Source organism: Hyaena hyaena, unplaced genomic scaffold (assembly GCF_003009895.1).
Source record: "Hyaena hyaena isolate Hyena2069 unplaced genomic scaffold, ASM300989v1 scaffold_807, whole genome shotgun sequence".
Taxonomy (NCBI): Eukaryota; Metazoa; Chordata; class Mammalia; order Carnivora; family Hyaenidae; genus Hyaena; species Hyaena hyaena.
Window position 1 is genome coordinate 425,002 of NW_024081441.1, and position 19,994 is coordinate 444,995.

Sequence of the window (19,994 nt, forward strand, 5' to 3'; positions counted from 1 at the left end):
TATTATGCCTCTGTGAATTTCAGTGTCTTTATTTGTAAAACGGACTTAATATCAATATCTAACAGAGTTAGTGATTGCATGTGATCAGATTTGTAGTCTGTAGCAGAGTATTTAAATAAATGCTAGTATGATAGCTACTGTATCATTCACTTGGCAATCCACTCTATATACTCTATAAGCTCATAACATTAGTTGTATTTTCAAGTTCTTTAAGTAATAGAATTTTATAGCCTAGAGCGTAGGACTGTATCTTTTATTAGTGTTATATTACTTATTAGTGTACTTGCACCTATTAAACACTTACCATGTCTCCTCCTCTAACAAGTCTTCCTTGGCACCATCCCAAGAAATGTAACTTATGCTCTGTGTCACTCACCTTCCTTAGGCATATACTGAATATAATGCTTACCACAGTATACTGATTATATCTTTCCTCTTATTATACTACATTTGTTACTGTCTGTGGGTAATAACTGTGCATTGTTCATCTTTGAATCCTCAGGTCCTACCAAAGAGGACAGTAAACAGAAGGCTTATCTGAGGAAATTAATGAATGAATTATGAATCCAATCTCCTCTACCATCCACATCTTCATTACTACAGAATAGTTACAATTTTCAAAATGATGATCAGAAGACCACTGAGATTTCTGGTTAATGGAGAGACATGTAAATGCCATATTCACTGAAGAAAGAAATGGTCAATAACATATTAAAAAGCCTTCTCATTAAATCATTTGAAAAATAACTCCTCCCAACAGGAGGATTAAGGAATTTGGTTTACAGTTATAATTGAAGCACTTTAAAAGATAGTCATTTCTAGAGTTCAAAAAATAAAAAATGCTATTTAAAAATAAAAACACTTCGTAAGTGAACTTCATTAATTCAAGCAGACTATGAAGAGAAAAAAAATGAAATAGAATAAATTTTGCCTATAAAGTTAATTATGTTGTCTAAGCACTACTTTGCTGCAACTATAAAATTAGGGAAAAGTGGGATAAGTACTACAGCTTAGCTCTGAAAATGTGACTTCTGATAAAAAATCCTAAAAGCAGTGAATTGTATATTACATTTTAAAATGAAAATAAAAATGGGTTTACCTGGTATTAGAAAGGGGATATATTATTAAACAAGAGGAAACATACAGCACTTACCAAAAAGCTATTGGTAATACAGGCGAAAGGTGAAATTAGAGGGTGAATCATTTAGCAGTCTACCAAAATTTAAATCATTTGGGTTATGCAATAGAATCCACTTGGTTAAAAACATACTCAAAAATACAAAAATGTAACTATACAATGGTTTTGATTCACTGAGAAGGCTTGCTATTCACTCTCATTCAGAAGTAATTGGGGCCCTAAATCCTTTTTTATGACTCGGACAATGCCCAGCTTCAAATACAATGTTTGTAACGAAACGGATTCATAAAATAATAAAATTAATATAGAGTAATCAAAAGAAAGAAGCTTGACAGTGTTTCTTTCCTATAGATATTAGCAACAGAATGGAGTTTGAAGTATCTAAAATTACTTTGGATATTAGTCTCTTAAGGAGAAAAAAGAGCTATGTAGCTATTTCGAGAGAAATTTGAGGATAAAGACTATTTGGCCTTGTATTATGAAAGTGCATTGAGAAGCACTCTTGAGGAATATTGAAACTGAGAATAAGAGCTGATAGATTTTTTTAAGAGTAATCCCAGAGTGGAAAGTAGCATTCATAAGAAAACACAAATAAGCCACACGCTGCTGGCACTCAGTAGCCTTACTTGCAAAAAGGATTAAGACAGAGGTTCCAAACCTCTGCTTTACATAGTTATTTCAAAGGTCTATATATCTTTATGTGCATACGTGCTCTGGATAACTTCTGCTTGTCCCTTCAGTCTTCTCTCCACCCTTCTCCATACTACTTTGTGCCTTGGAAAACTGACCTACATAAACTACATCAAGGCACTCCCTGTACCCTTTAACTGAATTCCAGCTGGAAGTCAAAGGAAGGAAGAGTTATGTCTTTTCCTGCCTCCTTCCCTGTGGACTCTTCTCAGGCTGGCTGTGTCCTTGGACAAAAGGTCACTGAATCTCCAAAGGCAGTCTGCTATACAGTAATTGCTCTCCTAGGTTCCTATGACCCTTCCTTTACCTGGTTCCTTTGAGCTTAGGAATGAAAACAGATTGACTGATGCTGGTTCCTGTGCTATCCGTGATGATTCTCCAATCCCCTGCATACACTTCTGTAAATAAACCTTTCTTACATTATCTTACTTTTTGTCAGCTATTTTCCATAGGTATCCTGGTGATACAATATACCATTTACTAAAATAACAACTCAGGTGGAAGGATGGGCTAAATGGGTGGTGGAGATTATGGAGGGCATTTGTTGGGTGTTATATGTAAGTGATGAATCACTAAATTCTATTCCTTAAACCATTATTATGCTATATGTTGACTAACATGGATTTAAGTTAAAAAAAGAATGTTAGCTTCCAAAAAAAATTTAAAAAAAAAACCCTCATCATGTAGAAGTTTACAATATTTGATGTTAATGAAGGAATTCTCATAAACAGACATTTGTAAAACACTGCTGATGGGTATGCAAAATAGACAACCCGTAAAAAGAGGACTGTGGCTATTGTAATAGCATACACATTTTACTCTCTTACCCAACCATCCCACTTTCAGGAATTATCCAGTTCCAAGATTCAAACACCATGTGCACAAGATTCTTTATATTAGCATTATTGAAATAGCAAAACCAGAAACAAGCCAAATACATATCCATAGGAAATAGGTTAACTAAATTAAGGAACATCCACACAAAGGAGTTCTATATACCTGTGGGCGTGAGGGGGAGAGTTCTATCAGCTAATAACAAATGATTTCTAGGATAAACTGCTTAAAAAAAAAGCAAGCTGCAAAAAAGTATATATAGTAATTTATCATTTCTGGAAAAAGGAAAATATATTCTTTTCAAAGAAAAAGAAAGTAAACCAGAAAATGATGAAAATGGTTACATTTATAAAAAGAGTAGATGAGAACAGTGTGAAAAGGATAAGGGTGAGTATACCTCTATATACAGTTCTGAGGCACATGCTTTACACTGTCAAAAAAATAGAAGCAAACAAAAAACAATGAAAAAAGGGAAATTGAAAATTGAAAACAAACAAGAAAAATAGGCCTATTTGTATACTCAAAATGCTTACACTACCAAGCAGAAGAAGTAATTCAAATATTTTTGAAAACAGTATATAGTAAGATATAGTCTTAAGGTCAAAAAAATTTGCAAATGAAATCGTAAACTGCTCTTAGTAGGTTTGTTCTTGTTTCTTTTATGTGTTTCAGATAATACAAATGCGTAAACATATAAATTATCAGAAGCAAGATTCTCAGTGTTAGAAAGAAGCCAGAAATATGGAATAATAGGTTAGGAAGGAATTGAAGGTATCAAAACAAATTTCTTAAGTTTATTTATTCCGAGAGAGAGAGATCATGTGTGAATAGGGGAAGGGAGAGGCAGAGAAAGAGAGGGAGAGAGAGAGAGAGAGACAGAATTCCAAGCAGGCTCCTCACTGTCAGCAAAGAACCCAACACAGGGCTCAAACTCACAAACCGTGAGATCATGACCTAAGCCAAAATCAAAAGACACGTAACCAACTGAATGGTCCGGGTGCCCCAAAACAAACTTATTTAAATAAAGAAGTGTGTGTGTGTGTGTGTGTGTGTGTGTGTGTGTGTGTGTGTATTTGTCTGCTTGCCTATATTAAATATCATCCTAGCTCTGAACATTGGAAAGACCACTAGAAAGAAGCAATGACACTGTAGTACTAACGAACACACCTAGCACACAGATTTTTTGGTTTCCAAATATCATTCCCCAATAGGAGAAATGGTTTAGGGCAGAACAATCTTGTGCCAGAAAGCAAGCTTGTGCTCAAAGAAAAATGGAGTCATAGAAACTACTTTAAAGGTTCTCTCACTGGCCGAATTGGGATAAAAAAAAAAAAAAATAACACCAATAGATGATACATTTGATTTAAAATGAAATCTATTGAGTACATAGTAATTTTTAAAAAGATGTATGTGTTAGAGGTAAGAAACACTCTTTATCAAAAATAGTAGCTAATAAATATAGAGGGAATAAGAGAACTACCACCAATATAATAATTGATTCAGGCAAGAGTCATTAATGGATGCTAAATATTACTGGGTGAAAAGTTGTTGGTAAATGGGATATATGCAAAGTATTAAAGTAAATAATTTATTATTCACAAATAAAATACACAAAGAGATCTGGTAAACATCTTAACTCAGCAAATTTAGTTGCATAAAGGTACAAACTGATGTTATATACCTTCTTTTTTTATTTTTTTTATTTTTTTAATTTCTGAGAGAGAGAGAGAGCATGAGCAGGAGAAGGTTAGAGATAGAGGGAAATACAGAATCTGAAGCAGGCTCCAGGCTCTGAGCCAGCTGTCAGCACAGAGCTAGAAACAGGGGCTTGAACCCATGAACCGTGAGATCATGATCTGAGCTGACGTCAGACACTTAACCAACTGAGCCACCCAGAAGCCTCATATACCTTCCTGACATGATGTAAAAACAAGTACATCATCATGTGTGTACTATTTTTGCCAAAAATGTGTAACCTAAATCTACTTATGAATAATCAAGACACATCCGTTCCATAAATCTTTTGTGGTCACTGTACAAGACAACTTGACCAATTAAACAAATATAAGATTAATAAAAGAAAAAAGTAAGACTACCATTTTAAGTTACAATAAGGACATGACAATCAAATACTGTATAACTAGACCCTGGAATGAAAGAAAAAAAAACAAATTTGAACATGGTTTGTAAATCAAATATATCATTGTTTCAGTATTAAATTTCTTTATAAAATTTATTTTAATTTTTTAAGTTTATTTATTTATTTTGAGTGAAACAGAGAGCACAAGCAGGGCAGGGGCAGAGAGAGAGGAGAGGGAGAAGCAGGCTGGGTGCTATCAGTGCAGCAGAGCCTGACATGGGGTTCAAATTCACGAACCGTGAGATCGTGACCTGAGCCAAAATCAAGAGTGGGACACTTAACCAGTTGAGCCACCCAGGTTCCCTCAGTGTTAAATTTCTTAACAATATCATGACTATGCAGGAGAATGATCTTGTTCAGAGGAAATAAACACTGATTTAGAGATAAATGTTATGTGGGTAATTTTCCTATCATTTACTTCTACTGCTGAGATGATAGATACAGAGTTTATACACATACGCATATATACATATATACACACGTATACATTTATATGTATATATACAGAGGAACAGAGGAAACTAATGTAGCGAAATGTTCATTATAAATCCAGATGGAGTGTAAATGAATGGGTGCTGCAGTATTTTCTTTTCCAATTTTAGTATAGAATATAACTTCTTGAAAAAGCACTTGGAGGAAAAGTGTATCCTCACAGTCATTCAATCATTCAACAAATATTTACTGAGCTTCTATTATATGCCAGATACTGCATGCAGCCCTGGAAATACAATAGTGAGTATGATGCCTGTCCTTGCAAAGCTTATAATTTATCGGGATTGATGTCACAAACATACAGAGTAAAGAAATAAACACATAAATACATTAAATAATTTCCAAAAGGCAACATTAGGGTAAAGTGATAAAGACTGATGAGTGGAGCATATATTCTTTAGGATGAATCAGGAAAGATTTTTCCAAGGAAATACCGCTGAAGTTGAGTTCTGAACAATAAGAAAATAATGATGGAAAGGACAGAAGAATTTTAAAGGCAGAAAAAATGACACGCATGTGCTTAAAAAAATAAACGAAGGTTGGAGCATTGTGTGAAGGACATGAAATGAGACTAAACAGATAGGCAAGATTATTCAAGGTCTTGCAGATTTTTGGATTTTATTCTAAGACTAATGGGAAGCCACTGAAGGATCTTAATTAAACAGAAGAGTAACATAACTTGATTTTCAACTTAATATCACTCTCATTGCAATGTAGAGGAAGGACTGCAACGAGGGCAGAAATAAAAACGCTGGCAAGGCAGTTAGGCTGGACCAACTACAGTGGTGGAAGTGAAAAGTGGAGAGAAAGGAATGGGAATGGATTTGAGAAGCTTAAGAGGCAAAATAAGTAGCAAAGAAAAAAGAATCAGGATGACCCTCAAGCTTCTGGATTCAGTAACGGGGTAAATGGAGGTCTATCCACATGGTTTTATTCATACACATATTTGGAACAGAAGAGAGTCCAGTTTTGGCCATGTTAAATTTGATATATTCATGACATCTTCAAGGGGATGTGTATGAGAAGAGCTCTGGAGTGCAAAGCAAGTTTCATACATGACAAGTCTTGGAAAAATAAGCCCTATAACAGTGAGGCTTGCATTCTACTGCAAACAAGAGAAAACCAGAATAAAAGGAACCTTTAAAGGGAAGGGATTTATTTTACTTTAAAAAAATTTTTTTTAATGTTTTATTTATTTCTGAGAGAGAGAGAGAGAGAGCGTGAGCAGGGAAGGGTCAGAGAGAGAGGGAGATCTAGAATCTGAAGCAGGCTCCAGGCTGAGCTAGCTGTCAGCACAGAGCTTGAAGTGGGGCTCGAGCCCACAAACCGTGAGATCATGACCTGAGCCAAAGTCGGATGCTTAACCAACGGAGCCACCCAGGCGCCCTGGGATTTATTTTCTAACAACATTAGCTACTACATCCAAGTTACAAGCAGAAAAATAATATTAAGAGTTTACTCCTTACTAATTTGTTGTCTTTTTATCCAGGAAAAAAAAACACATTCATTCCATCTACATCTAACTGGAAAAGACTATGTAACTAAAGGGTGCTAGGAGAAAACTGCCATTTTATTTTTAAGTGTTGTGGCACTATTTTACCTTTAAAAATCATCTTAGTATTATCTGAAAAAAAAAATTAAGACAGGAGACAACAAAACAGTCAAATCTTTAGAACATTTTGGCCATGTAGGCAAGCTAAGCAGTAGAGCAGGTTTTTTTCACCTTCAGCAGTACTAACACGTGGGGCCAGACAAGTCCTTGTTGTGGGTGGCTATCTTAGGCACTGTAGGATTTTAGCAGCATTTCTGGCCTCTAGATACCAGTAGTGTCCCCTTCCCCAGTTGTGACAAACTAAAATGTTTCTAGACATTGCCAAATGTTCCCTGGGGTGCAAAACCACCCTCAGCTGAGAGCCACTGCGGCAGAATAACAGAACATGGCACTGAGCAGGTTTTTTAAAACAGAAACATAGTGGCATGCTTGACAGCCAATGCTAAGAATCCCACAGGGAAAGAGGCTAATGATGAGGCGTAACTGCTAATGAGAGAGGGGAAAAAGGAGAGAGGGGAAATAGATTGAATATTGAAGAAAGGAGGCAAGAGGAGGACTTTAATGCCAGTTTTGACAGAGTGGCTTATACGGGATTACCCTTCTTGGGGAAAACAATAAAGTAATTATAAAAATCTGAATAAAATATACAAAATACCTGTTTTGATGGATTAGGCAGCAATCTAGGCAAGATGTGAGGAGCTAGGATCTATGAATGAATGGAAGAACATCAGGCAAGCTCCACATTCACCTGGCCTTTTCTCTGAGAGTATTGACAAATTAACAGCACAGGAAAATAAAGAGTTTTAGCAGAAAGTAGCAGGCTCACTTAGCCAAGAAAGTATATGGCACATGAGGGTCAAGCTGCAAACAGGAAGGAACCGAAGTCTCTCCTAAACTGCCACTGAGCAGAGTGTGATTCCCAGAACACCAGCAGAAAACAGTAGATAAAGGCTAGAAACCTAAGCAAAGGTATCAGCCACCACAGAAAAACCACACCATGTGAGGGAGACAGTGGCTAGATTTCAAGACCCTCCAAGGCTGGCCATGTTAGGACTACAGTAAGGTTACCACTGGTGTGAGTGCAAGACTGAAATAGATCAGCCTTAACAGAGAATATAACCAACCCTAGACAGGATTAAAGTAACTTATTCATATACCATCTACCTGCAGGAGAAAAACAAAAGTAAAAGACTTAATTTTCATAGAAAGAGCACATTATTTAAAACTCCTACAATATTTTTTATAAACTTGGAATAGAAGGCCATCTTAAAAAAAACTGATATATAATTCATATACCATTAAGTTCATTAAGGTACGAAATTCAGTGGTTTTACCCCCAAGCAGACTCAGCACTGTCAGGACAGAACCTGATGCAGGGCTTGAACTCACAAACCATGAGATCATGATCTGAGCCTAAATCAGAGTCAGATGCTTAAATGACCAAGCCACACAAGGTTTTTAATATATCCAGAGGGTTTTAGTATATCCATCACCGTTACCTAATTCCAGAATATTTTCATTATCTCAAGAGAACAGAAAACAAAATCCAAACCCCAAAACCCTATACCCATTAGCAGTCGCTCTCCATTCCTTCTCCCCTTCCTTTTACAACCATGTGTGTATGGTTTTGCTTATTCTAGACATTTCATACAGATAGAATCAAACGATAAGTGAATTTTTTTATTGGCTTCTTTTACCTGGGACATGTATCCAAGATTCATAAATGTTGTAGCATAAATTGGCACATTATTCCTTTTTATGGCTGTCAATATTTCAACGCATGGATACAACATTTTTGTTTATCCTTTATCAGTTGATGGACATCTGGGTTGTATTTACTTTTTAGTTATTATAAAGAATGTGCTATGAACATTTGTGTACAAGCTTTGTGTGGTCATAGGTTTTCAATTCTCTTAGATATATCTAGGAGTGGAATTGATGAGTCACATGAAAATGTTGTGTTTAACTTTTTGAGGAACTGCCAAACCATTTTCCAAAGTGGCTGTACCATTTTATATTTTCACATACACAGCAATATATAAGGATTCCAATTTCTCTACATTCTTACCAATACGACTTGTTATTGTCTACACATTCAATAGAGCCACCTTAGTGAGAGTAAAGAGATATTTCATTGTGACTTTGATTGGCATTTCCTAATAACCAATGATGTTGAGCAGCTTTTTCAGGTGCTTAATGTATGTTTATATATCTTATTTGGGGAAATGTCTATTCAATCCCCTGACAGTTTTTAAAATTAGATTATTATAAGTTTTAACTTAGTTCAATAAATTATTATAACCATGTTATAAAATAGGACCAAATGACTGCATTCAATCAAGGCAGGTAATAAAATAGAACAAAGTAACTGAAAGCCAACAGAAAAAAATACACAACAGAAAAAACAGGTGATTCAGATATTAATATGAAAATGAAAATAACTGATTAGCATTGAAAAAAAAATGGTGAGGTTGAGCAAAGAATAAAATCTATTAAAAAATCAAATGGGGGGGGCGCCTGGGTGGCTTAGTCGGTTAAGCGTCCGACTTTCGCTTGGGTCATGATCTCGAGGTTAGTGGGTTCGAGCCCCACGTCGGGCTCTATGCTGACAGCCAGCTCAGAGCCTGAAGCCTGTTTCAGAGTCTGTGACTCCCTCTCTCTCTGACCCTCCCCTGCTCATGCTGTCTCTATCTCTCTCCTAGAAATAAATAAAACATTAAAAAAAAAATTAAAAAAAAAAAATCAAATGAGGGGAACCTGGATGGCTCAGTCTGACTCTTGATTTTGGTTCAGGTAATGATCTCAGGGTCGGTTCATGAGATCAAGACCCACATCGTACTCTGTGTGGACAGTGAGGGGTCTGTTTGGGATTCTTTCTCTCTCTCTCTCCCTCCCTCCCTCTACCCCTCCTTCACTTAAGAGCACACTCTCAAATTAAAGAAAAAAATTTTTTTAAATCAAATGAAAATTCTACACAACACACAACCGCAGAATAAAATAAATAAAATTTAAAGTTCATTACGTTTACTAGCAGATTAGACTCAACTTAACAGAAGACAAATGAACTAGAAGGCAGGTTGGGAGAAAGTAATCAGATGAAGCACAGAGAGGAAAACTGGTGGACAATACAAGAAACAAGTATAATCAGAGATCTAAAGAAAAAGAGAATAGGACAGAAGGAATATTTTGAAGAAACACTAGTAGAGAGCTTTCCAAAACTGATAAAAGACACTAACTCACAAATTTAAGAAATTTAGTAAACGCTAAACAATATAAATATGAAAGAAATACACAAAATACATCCAGGCCCAGTACAGTAAAACTACTGAAATTAAGGCAATGAGAAGGCTAAGTTGTTAAGACAGTAAAAAGATTAGTTGTTTCCAGGAATTGTGAGGAGAGATGAATAGACAGATAACAAAGGTTTTTTTAGGGTTAAGAAAATTCTATGGTACTGTAATGATGGAAACAAGTCATTACATATTTGCCCAAGCCCACAGAAGTAACATTAAGAATAACACCAAGAATAAACTGTAATGTACCCCATGAACTTTGAATGATCATGATGTATTGGTCAATGGAGGCTCATCAATTCTAACAGGTATACCACTCTGGAGGGAGATGTTGATAATGGGATGTCTATACATGTGTTGGGGCAGGGAGTACATGGGAAATCTCTGCATCTTCCCATCAATTTTGCTGTAAACCTTAAACTTCTCTAAAAAAATATGCTGAAAAAAAAAAAAAGACAAAGAGAAAAGTTTAAAAGTGGTCAGAAATACAAACTAAGTTATTTTCAAATGAAGAATTTTGTCTGTTCAACAGAATGGAATGGAATGGCTACCTTTTTATAAGAAAAATGGAAACCAGAAAAAACACAATGTGATCTTTAAAGTTATGAAATAACCAATCTGTAAATCTAGAATCAGTGAAAAATCCCTTAAAAGCTAGAGCAAACTAAAAAACATTTTCAGAGAACAAATTTTGAGAAAACTTTTTGCCAGTGCACCTGTAATAAAATACATACTAACTAAAGGAGTAATTCAGGCAAAAACAAAATGAAACAGGTAAATGCAAGATGGAACAAAGAAAACACAAAGTACATATCTGGATAAAGATAACAAAACCATTTAAACAATGTCAACAATGTTTTAAGGGCTATGGGACAATTTGAATTGTCCAATACACAACAGCACAAAAAGCAGAAGGGACTTAAATGAAGTTAAAATAAGTTTCTGCACAGTTCTAAAAGTGTGACAGTGGTATTTGAGTTAATGAATAAAAAGCCAAAAATTCATGTTATATAATATAAAGAATAAAAATATTAATAAAAATTTTTTTGAAAAAGGATTATATACCTAAGCTAAGAAAAAAATTTTGAGTGAGGAAAAATACTTTGATTCCAAAAGAAGACAAGAAAGAATAAAAGAAAAACAGAGACAAAAACACAGAACTAACAGAAAGATGGTAGACTTACTTCAAAAATATTGCCCATTAAATCTAAAAGAATTTGCCAATTAAAAGATGAAGATTGTCAGATTAGGTTAAAAGAAAAAAACATTTCCTAGTCACAAACTTTAAATATTAAGCCACAGAAATTATGACAGTAAAAGAAATTCCATGCAGACTCACCATTTATTTATATCAGTATGAGAACAAACAGGCTTTAAGGTTGTACTACACACAAAAAGAAGTATTTGACAAGAATAAAAGTATTTTAAAAATTCAAAGGATCAAAAATCATGCAAAATATATTTTCTGAAATATTTAACAAGAGTTGTATTAGAAATCAATAAGAAAAAGATAACTGAGCATTTCCAAATGTTTGGAAATTAAACACACATCTTTAAAAAATTCCCAGTTTTTACCTAACAATAAGATAACTATGACACATCCAAAACTGTGGGAGCCATCTAAAGCAATAAGAAGAAAATGTATAGCTTTTAATGAATAAAATAAAAATAGATGAAAATTAATGACCTAAGCTTTTATCCAAAAAGAGGCACAGATTAAAACCAAAAAATATAAAGAAAATAATAACACAAATCAATGATATAAAAAGCTAACATGCAATAGCAAAAATCTATGAAAGCAAAAGCTGGTTGTTTAACAAAATTAGTAAAACTGATAAACCCTAGCAAGTCTGATCAAGGAAAAAACAGGGTGAGAGTGAACACAAATTATCAGTATACAGATTAAAAAACAGTCAACATAAGAGATCTGACAAACATTAAAGATCATAAAAGGACATTATCAAAAACTTTAGCCTAAAAACTCTATTATAAATTAAGTTATATTTAAGTTTAATTGATACAATTTACCAAGAGTGACAAAATAGATTAAAAATCTGGGGGTTACCTGGGTGGCTCAGGCAGTGAAGCCTCTGGCTCTTGATTTCAGCTCAGGTCATGATCTCAGGGCTCATGAGTCCAAGCCCACATGGGGCTCTGCACTGACAGCTCAGAGCTGGCTTGGGTTTCTGTCTCCCTCTATTTCTGCCCCTCTCCCACTTCCTTTCTCTCTCTCAAAAAAAAAAAAAAAAAAAAAAAAAAAAAATCTGGACACTCCTATCAGGTATACAAGAAATTTAATCTGTGATTAAAAATACTGCTACAAAGAAAAATCCAGGCCCAGATGGCTTCACTGATAAATTCTTCCAAACATTTAAGGAAGAAATCACATCAATCATAAATTGTGTCAGTGAATGAACATTAAGGAATACTTCCTATCTGGTTTTATGCAGTCAGTATAACCTGGATACCAAAACTTGACAAGGGCATAACAGGAAAAGAAAATTACAAAACAAATTGTCTCATCAACATAAATACAAAAAAATTCTAAACAAAACTTAGCAAATTGAATACAATGGTATATAAAAAAGAGCATGAGCAAATGGAGTTTAATATAAGAATAGAAAGTTGGCAAAATATTTTAAAATCAATCTGTGCACATTAATAGGATTTTAAAAAATCACATGACCACCCACACTGCTGCAGTAAATGCATCTGATAACATTCAACATTTTGGATAAACTAGGAATAAAAGGGAACTTCATTTAACCCACAAGAATTATCTACAACAACTAACAACAATAACAAAATCTTAGCGCTTATATCATATTAATGGTAAATCAATGACATGACAATTCACTAAAATAGAAATAAAAACTGGAGAGGCGCCTGGGTAATTCAGTTGGTTGGGCGTCCAACTCTTGGTTTCAGTTCAGGTCATGGCTTCATGGTTCCTGGGTTCAAGCCCTGCATCAGGCTCTATGCTGATGGTGTGGGGCCTGCTTGGGATTCTCTCTGTCTCCCTCTCTGCCCTTCGTCTCTGCTTCTCCCAAAATAAACTTAAATAAAAAGAGAGAGAGAGAAACTTTCTGGAAAGGAAGAAGTTAAAAGTTCATCATTAACAAATGGGATTTCTATACACAGTAAAAGAATAAACATGTGATTTATCAGAGTCTCTTGATAGAAGATCAGTGTACAAAAAACAATTGAAACTGGATTCATTCATTCATTCACTGAAATCACTGAATTTCTGCATACTACCAAAAGCCAACTAGAAAACAAAATTTTAAAATAACATATATGACAACTCCAAAAAGCACTGAATAGCTGAGACAAAGTCAAAGGAAATGTGTAAGATCATCACACTGCTGAGAGAAAATGAAGACAACCTAAACAAATAGAAAGATACACCTAGGTTCATGGATTTGAAGAATTTGCGGTGTTCTCAATTCTCCTCAAATTGGTCTACAGATTCCATACAATTCCAGTGGAGTATTTTTTTTCAGTAGAAAATGGCACGCTCATTGTAAGGTGTATATATAGAAATGCAAAAAACTTGGAATAGCCAAGACAAACATTAAATAGAATAAAACTGGAGAAGCTTACTTGAAATATCACAATTTACGATAAGTTTACAGAAGAGTGTTATATGTAGTGAATCTAGACAAACAGATCAATGATACAGAACCAAATAAAAGAGCTACACTTCTGATTATCTGATTTATAACAAAGGTTTTAATACAGTTCAGTGGGAAAAGGCTGATCTTTTTACTAACTGGTGCCAGGTCAATGAAATATGCATACTGGAAAAAAAACCCTTGACCCATAACATCATCAAATAGAAAAATCAATTTGAAATAGATTACAAATATATGAATGGGAAAGTACTAAAACATGTAGAAAATAGTGACTATCTTCATTACCTTTGAATAAGGCTAACATATTAGTCATAAAAGATTGATCAATTTGATTTTACTAAAATTAAAAACTTCCATATATCAAAAACACCATTTTTAAAAAGGCAAAAAAAAAAAAAAAAAACACAGACAGGGAGCAATAACTTATCTAGATATTAATATCTAGATATGTGTCTGGAAAAGGGACATCCAGAATATACAGAGAATTCCAAATCATTTTAAAAAAGACAAACAACTTAACAAAAATTAGGCAAAAAACATGGAGATTTCACAAAAGAGGATAACCAACTGGCTGATATGAAAAGTTCATCATCATTTGTTATCAGGAAATTGCCAACTATAAGAGATATTACCATTAAATCACCACAGTGGCTAAATTACAAAGACAATATGAAAAGCTAAAAAAGATTTGGAGTAAGTATAACTGTCAATCACTGCTGGGGAAAGAATAAATTTATAGAACTACTTCAGAATAGTGTTTGGCAGTACCTACCCCTATGATTCAGCAATATTACACCCAAATAGAATTTCATGGAAAGAGCTGCTTAAGTTCATTAAATGGTACATAAAAGGATATTCATAGCAGCTTTATTCAGAATACCCCCAAACTATAAACAACCTAAATACCAACCATTAAGAGAATGAATAAGTTGTGGTATATTCATACAATGGGACACTAAACAGCAATGAAAAGGAATAAAATACTGCTACATGCAACAACATGAATAAATCTCACAGACATAATATTATTAGTGAAAAAGACAAACACAAAAGCTGTATGATTCCACACGTTATATGATTCAGTTTATATTATTCTCTTTTATGAAGGTTAAATACAAACAAAAGTAAGTGGTGATGACAGAGGTAAAAAAAAATAACTAGATCTGTTGGGCACATATTTGAGCCCAAGTATTGGTTACACAGGTATAAACGTATGTAGAAATACATCACATGGTAGGCACAAATGGACTCACATGCATCAATCAATCAAGGCCAGAGAGGATGGGATCAAACAAAAATATACTGGCTTTTAACAGAAGTTGGGACACTTTCTCCAACATAGTAAGAAGGAAAACATGGTGGGTTCAAATACTGGTTATTTTGTCAGTTTGATGATAGAAAAATGAGGGAGCTATTGCTCCAGATTTTTATTTTCTCAGTCTCATGCACTGAGGACATGAGCAGAGATTGGGAACTCTCAGCATAAAGCCAGCTGGTAAACTGAGAATTGGTTACAGATGTCTTAGTATCCTATTGCTGCTGTAAAAAACGATTACAAAGTTAGGGCTTGGAAAACACAAATTTATTATCTTACATTTCAAACTATACTACAAAGCTATAGTAATAAAAAAAAAAATGGTACCAGCTTAAAAAGAGAGACATAGATGAATGGAACAGAATAGAATGCCCAGAAATGAATCCACACTTATAAGGTCAATCTATGACAAAGAAGGCAAGAATATACAATGGAGGAAAGACAGTCTCTTCAATAAATGATGTTGGGAAAACGGGACAGCTACATGCAAGCAATCAGCCTGAACAATATTTTTCTAGACCTGTCTCCTCAGGCAAAGGAAACAAAAGTAAAAAAAAAAAAAAAGTAGGACTACATGAACTAAAAAGTTTTTGAACAGTTAAAGAAAACCCTCAACCAAATGAAAAGGCAATGTGTTAAATGGGAGAAGGCAATTTAGAAACGATATATCTGAAAAGGGATTAATATCCAAAATATATAAAGAACTCATACAATTCAACATGAAAAAAAGTCCCACAGATAATCCAATTAAAACATAGGCAGAGTACTAGACATTTTTCCAAAGAAGAAACACTGATGGCCAAGAGATGCAAGACAAGATTCTTAATATTACTAACCATCAGGGAAACGTAAATCAAACCCATGAGATATCACCTGATACCAGTCAGAATGGCTATATCAAGAAGACAAGAAAGAGTAAGTGTTGACCAGGATGTGGAGAAAAGGAAGCCCTCATGCACTGTTGGTGGGAATGTGAACTGGTGCAGCAACTATGGAAAAGAGTATGAAGGTTCCTCAAAAAACTAAAAATAGAAATACCATACAAACCGGTAATTCCACTTCTGGATATTTACCTGAAGGATCCAAAAATACTAATTTGAAGATATATACACCCTTGTTTACTGTAGCATTATTTACAATAGCCAAAATATGGAAGCAATCTAAATGTCCATCAATAGACAAACAGATAAAGAAAATATCGTGTATACATACACATACATACATCCAATGAAATATTTATTACTCAGCCATTAAAAAAAAAAGTGCAATCTTGCCATTTGCAACAACATGGATAGACCTAAAGGGTATTATGTTAAATGCAGTAAGTCAGAAAAAGACAAATACCATATGATTTCACCTATATGTGGAAGCTAAAAAACAAAGCAGAAATACATTCATAAAGACAGAAAAAATCTGGCAGTTTCTGGAGGGGATGGGGGTGGGGGGTGGGGGATTGGCCCAAATAGATGAAAGGCACTAAGGGGTGCAATCTTTCACTTATAAAGTAAGTATGTCAGGGAGATGAAAAGTAAAGCATAGAGAATATAATCAATGACACTGTAATAACTTTGTATGGTGACAGTAACTATACTTCTCATGCTGAACATTTTGTAATGTACAGAATTGTTGAATCACTATGTTGTACATCGAAAACTGATATATTGTATGGCAACTACAATAAAATTTTTTTTTAATTTATTATCTTAATGGTTTTAATGTCAGAAATCCAATGTAAGTCTCACTGTGCTAAAAATCAAGGTGTTGGTAGGGTTGCATCCCTTTCTGGAGGTCCTAGGAGAGAATCCTTTCTATGTATTTTCCAGCTTCCAGACGCTGCAAACATTCCTTGGTTTATGGTCCCCTTCCTCCAACTTCAAAGCCAGCAGCACTGAATCCCTCAGACCATTCTTCCATAGTCACATCTCCTTCAGATTATTTCTTCTGCCTTTTACCGCTTTTAAGGGCTCTTGTGATTACACTGAACCCACCGGAATATTCATTCAGGATCCTTAATTATATCTGCAAAACTATCTTTTGCTATGTAAGGTAATACAGTCACAGGTTCTAGGGATTAGGACACTGGACAGCTTGGTTGAGACCTACCATCTACCACACCAGGATACCAACACACTGAACTAGTGTTTATCATAGTGTGGTCACCAGACTAGGAGAATGGGCAACATCTGGCAACTTGTCTGACATGAAAATTCTTAGGCCAAACTCAAGATTTATGTAATTAGAAAACTAGTGAGTGTCACTCCGCAATCTGTGTTTTAGAAAGTCCTCTAGGTGATTCTGAAGCACAGCAGCATATAAGAACCACTGCTCTAAGCTGTTAGGGTAGCCAGTGGCCATAACTAGCCTTGTGGGGCTTTGCTCATCTAGTCATTTACTGTTGTGTGCCATTTAATTTATCATATTCCATGTGTGCTATGAAAAAAAATTGGGAAACTTTAGCATAAAGAATTCTTACTCTATAGGAAACAGAATTTGTTGCTTTTTATTCTCTATCACATTTACATTTTTCAGAAATTGATTCATCAATGTAAAGAATCAATTCCTTTAAAGGAGAGCTTATGTACTCTATCAATTAACAGAAATGTGAGGAAAAAGAAATGAAAAATTAAAAATTGTGACTGTGTTACATAATATAGGAAACAAAGTATACAGTAAATACTGTAAATAAAGAATACAGTATATATATTAAAGCTCCATATAATGCTCACATAAAGGCAAAGGTTGATAACTGCTTTCAACAGTTATCTACATTATAGATAAAGAGATTTCTTCCTATAACAAAGTTAGAAAACACTAAGTGGGATGTAGGTAATAATGGCTTCTTTCACTACACATAAGAAAACCTCAAATACCAACCAAAATAACAACAACAACAAATACTTAAATAGTAGTTATTGCCGTGTGCCAGGCACTGTTCTAGTTACCTATATTAACTCATTTAGTTCTTACAATAAATCTATGAGAACTTAAGTATCTCATTTTATAGATAAAAAAAAAACAACTGGGGGACGGAGAGGTTAAAGAACCATTCAAAATGACACAGCTCATAGGCGGCAGAACCAGAACTCAAAATGAGGCAGGTGGGCTCCCAAGTCAACCACTATGCTAGACTGTCTTTCAATTAAAGAAATTTGTTGGAAACTATAATAAACAGGCATGGGAAAGAGAGAAGTCAGACTGATGTTAAAGCCAACTATAAAGATGAAGCAGAATGAACTCTAGAAGCTGAAAAGAAACTAGAGATTCCTCCATCCTTAGAAGTTTCTAAGAACAGGGGTATAATCTAAGATCTTAATTAATATCTAATCATGCAAGTAGCCTTAGAGTGATTTCAGGATACCTAAAGCTACCAAAAACACAACAAAAACATCCAACTGATTGTTTAGGTCTAGACTTCTTTTGAAAAGAAGAGAAAGCATTTTATTTCAGAAATAGAGAAAAACAGTAAAGAATGTAAATCAAGACTGCCAATTTACAAAAATTCATTCATTTTAAAGTATAAGCAGCCAATCAAAGAAGTGATTAAAATCATAACTGTTTTTGTTTTGAGAAGAACAGTTAGTGAATATATTAGTATTTAAAGAAGTGTTCACATTAACGAAAGGTGAGGAGATATGAATCAGGAAACTACCAACCATCATAGTTTTACTACATTTACCTTCATTTGGACAAGAATGACATTCCTGAGACTTCTGTGATTTCTCAAATTTAGAAACGTCTACACAAAATACATTTTTCCCATATGATTACATATAAAAGAACTGAAAGATATATGTCCATTTCAGACCCTGAATGGAAGATATTGTGACAAGAAGAGAACAGACTCATTAAGACATGGATGCTGAACGGTGTACTCTGCACAAGAGCTCAATAATTCACTCTCACACAGCAGCTTCTCCATCAAATTCAAATTCCTGCCATTTCAAAATCACCTTCAGGGCTGCTCATGAATTGTTCAAATCCATAATGTTAAATCTACTGTAAGACTTGTGCAGAGGGTATTTTTCTAGAATTACAAATTAAGGAGTTCTGATCCCCATAATCTATGAAGACTTTATTTAAACCTATTTATTTTGATGCATTTCCAGAGGAAATAAATGCCCTCACTTTAAGGTTTAAAGTAGCGAATACTGCTTTACATGTGACTGCAACATCAAAATTACCTAAGAACCTAATTGAAAAACCAAATTCTCTGGCTCCCATCAGAGTTAAATGAACGAAAATCTGTGGGAGCAAAGCTGCAGAATCTATAGTTTTAATAAGCTCCCAGGAAGGAAGCGTCATAAAGGACATTATGCTGTCATTTGAGACAACTGAGACAAACTCAGTATCTTCAGGAATTTGACAAAATTTATCCATTTGTTATTTTTAAACTGAATGTTAAGTTAGGAAGAACTTTATGAATTTCATCATCAAACTTTATCATGCTAACGTTTCAATGATTTTCAAAAATCCAGTGTTGTTTTCTGAAATCACTTTTTATATATTTCCAAAAATCTAAACTCATTGTATATTTATAAACCATAAGCAGTTAACATTTTTAACACAAATAACAGCTTCCAAAAGCCTGAAATACCAAAACCATCCTGTTTATCCACCAATAATCCCCCAATGACTATATATGATTCATTTATTTCAGAACAATATACAAGTTGTGCAATCAAGAGTTGAAGGGTATTCATTCAAATGGAAGAATATCATTTAGCATTATCATAGGCTAGCTGTCACTGTGCCAGTCTACAGTTCATGTATGGCTCTTTGGAGAGATACCAAGTCTCATAAATAGTCAAAAAACAAAAAAAAAAAGTTTAGAATCTCTTAAATAATCAAGAATTCCTATGATTCTCATCCTGCTTTTGTTATACCTGACTTATTCCTTTTCAAAAA

At 34.4% G+C, this 19,994-nt stretch overlaps 1 protein-coding gene across 6 annotated transcripts in view; it reads right to left on the minus strand.

Moving 5' to 3' along the window:
• IMMP1L (inner mitochondrial membrane peptidase subunit 1) overlaps positions 1-19,994 on the minus strand; it is a 74,635-nt gene that overhangs the window by 28,715 nt on the left and 25,926 nt on the right. Inside the window, exons 1-2 of one of the 6 annotated variants that reach the window (XM_039219332.1) lie at positions 14,933-14,936; positions 10,454-10,455 (exon numbers count right to left, since the gene is read on the minus strand). The exons of the other annotated variants lie outside the window; for them this stretch is intronic. The gene's annotated coding sequence lies outside the window, so the exon portion shown is untranslated. Of the gene's footprint in view, positions 1-10,453; positions 10,456-14,932; positions 14,937-19,994 lie in introns of those variants that run through there. 6 annotated transcript variants of the gene reach the window in all.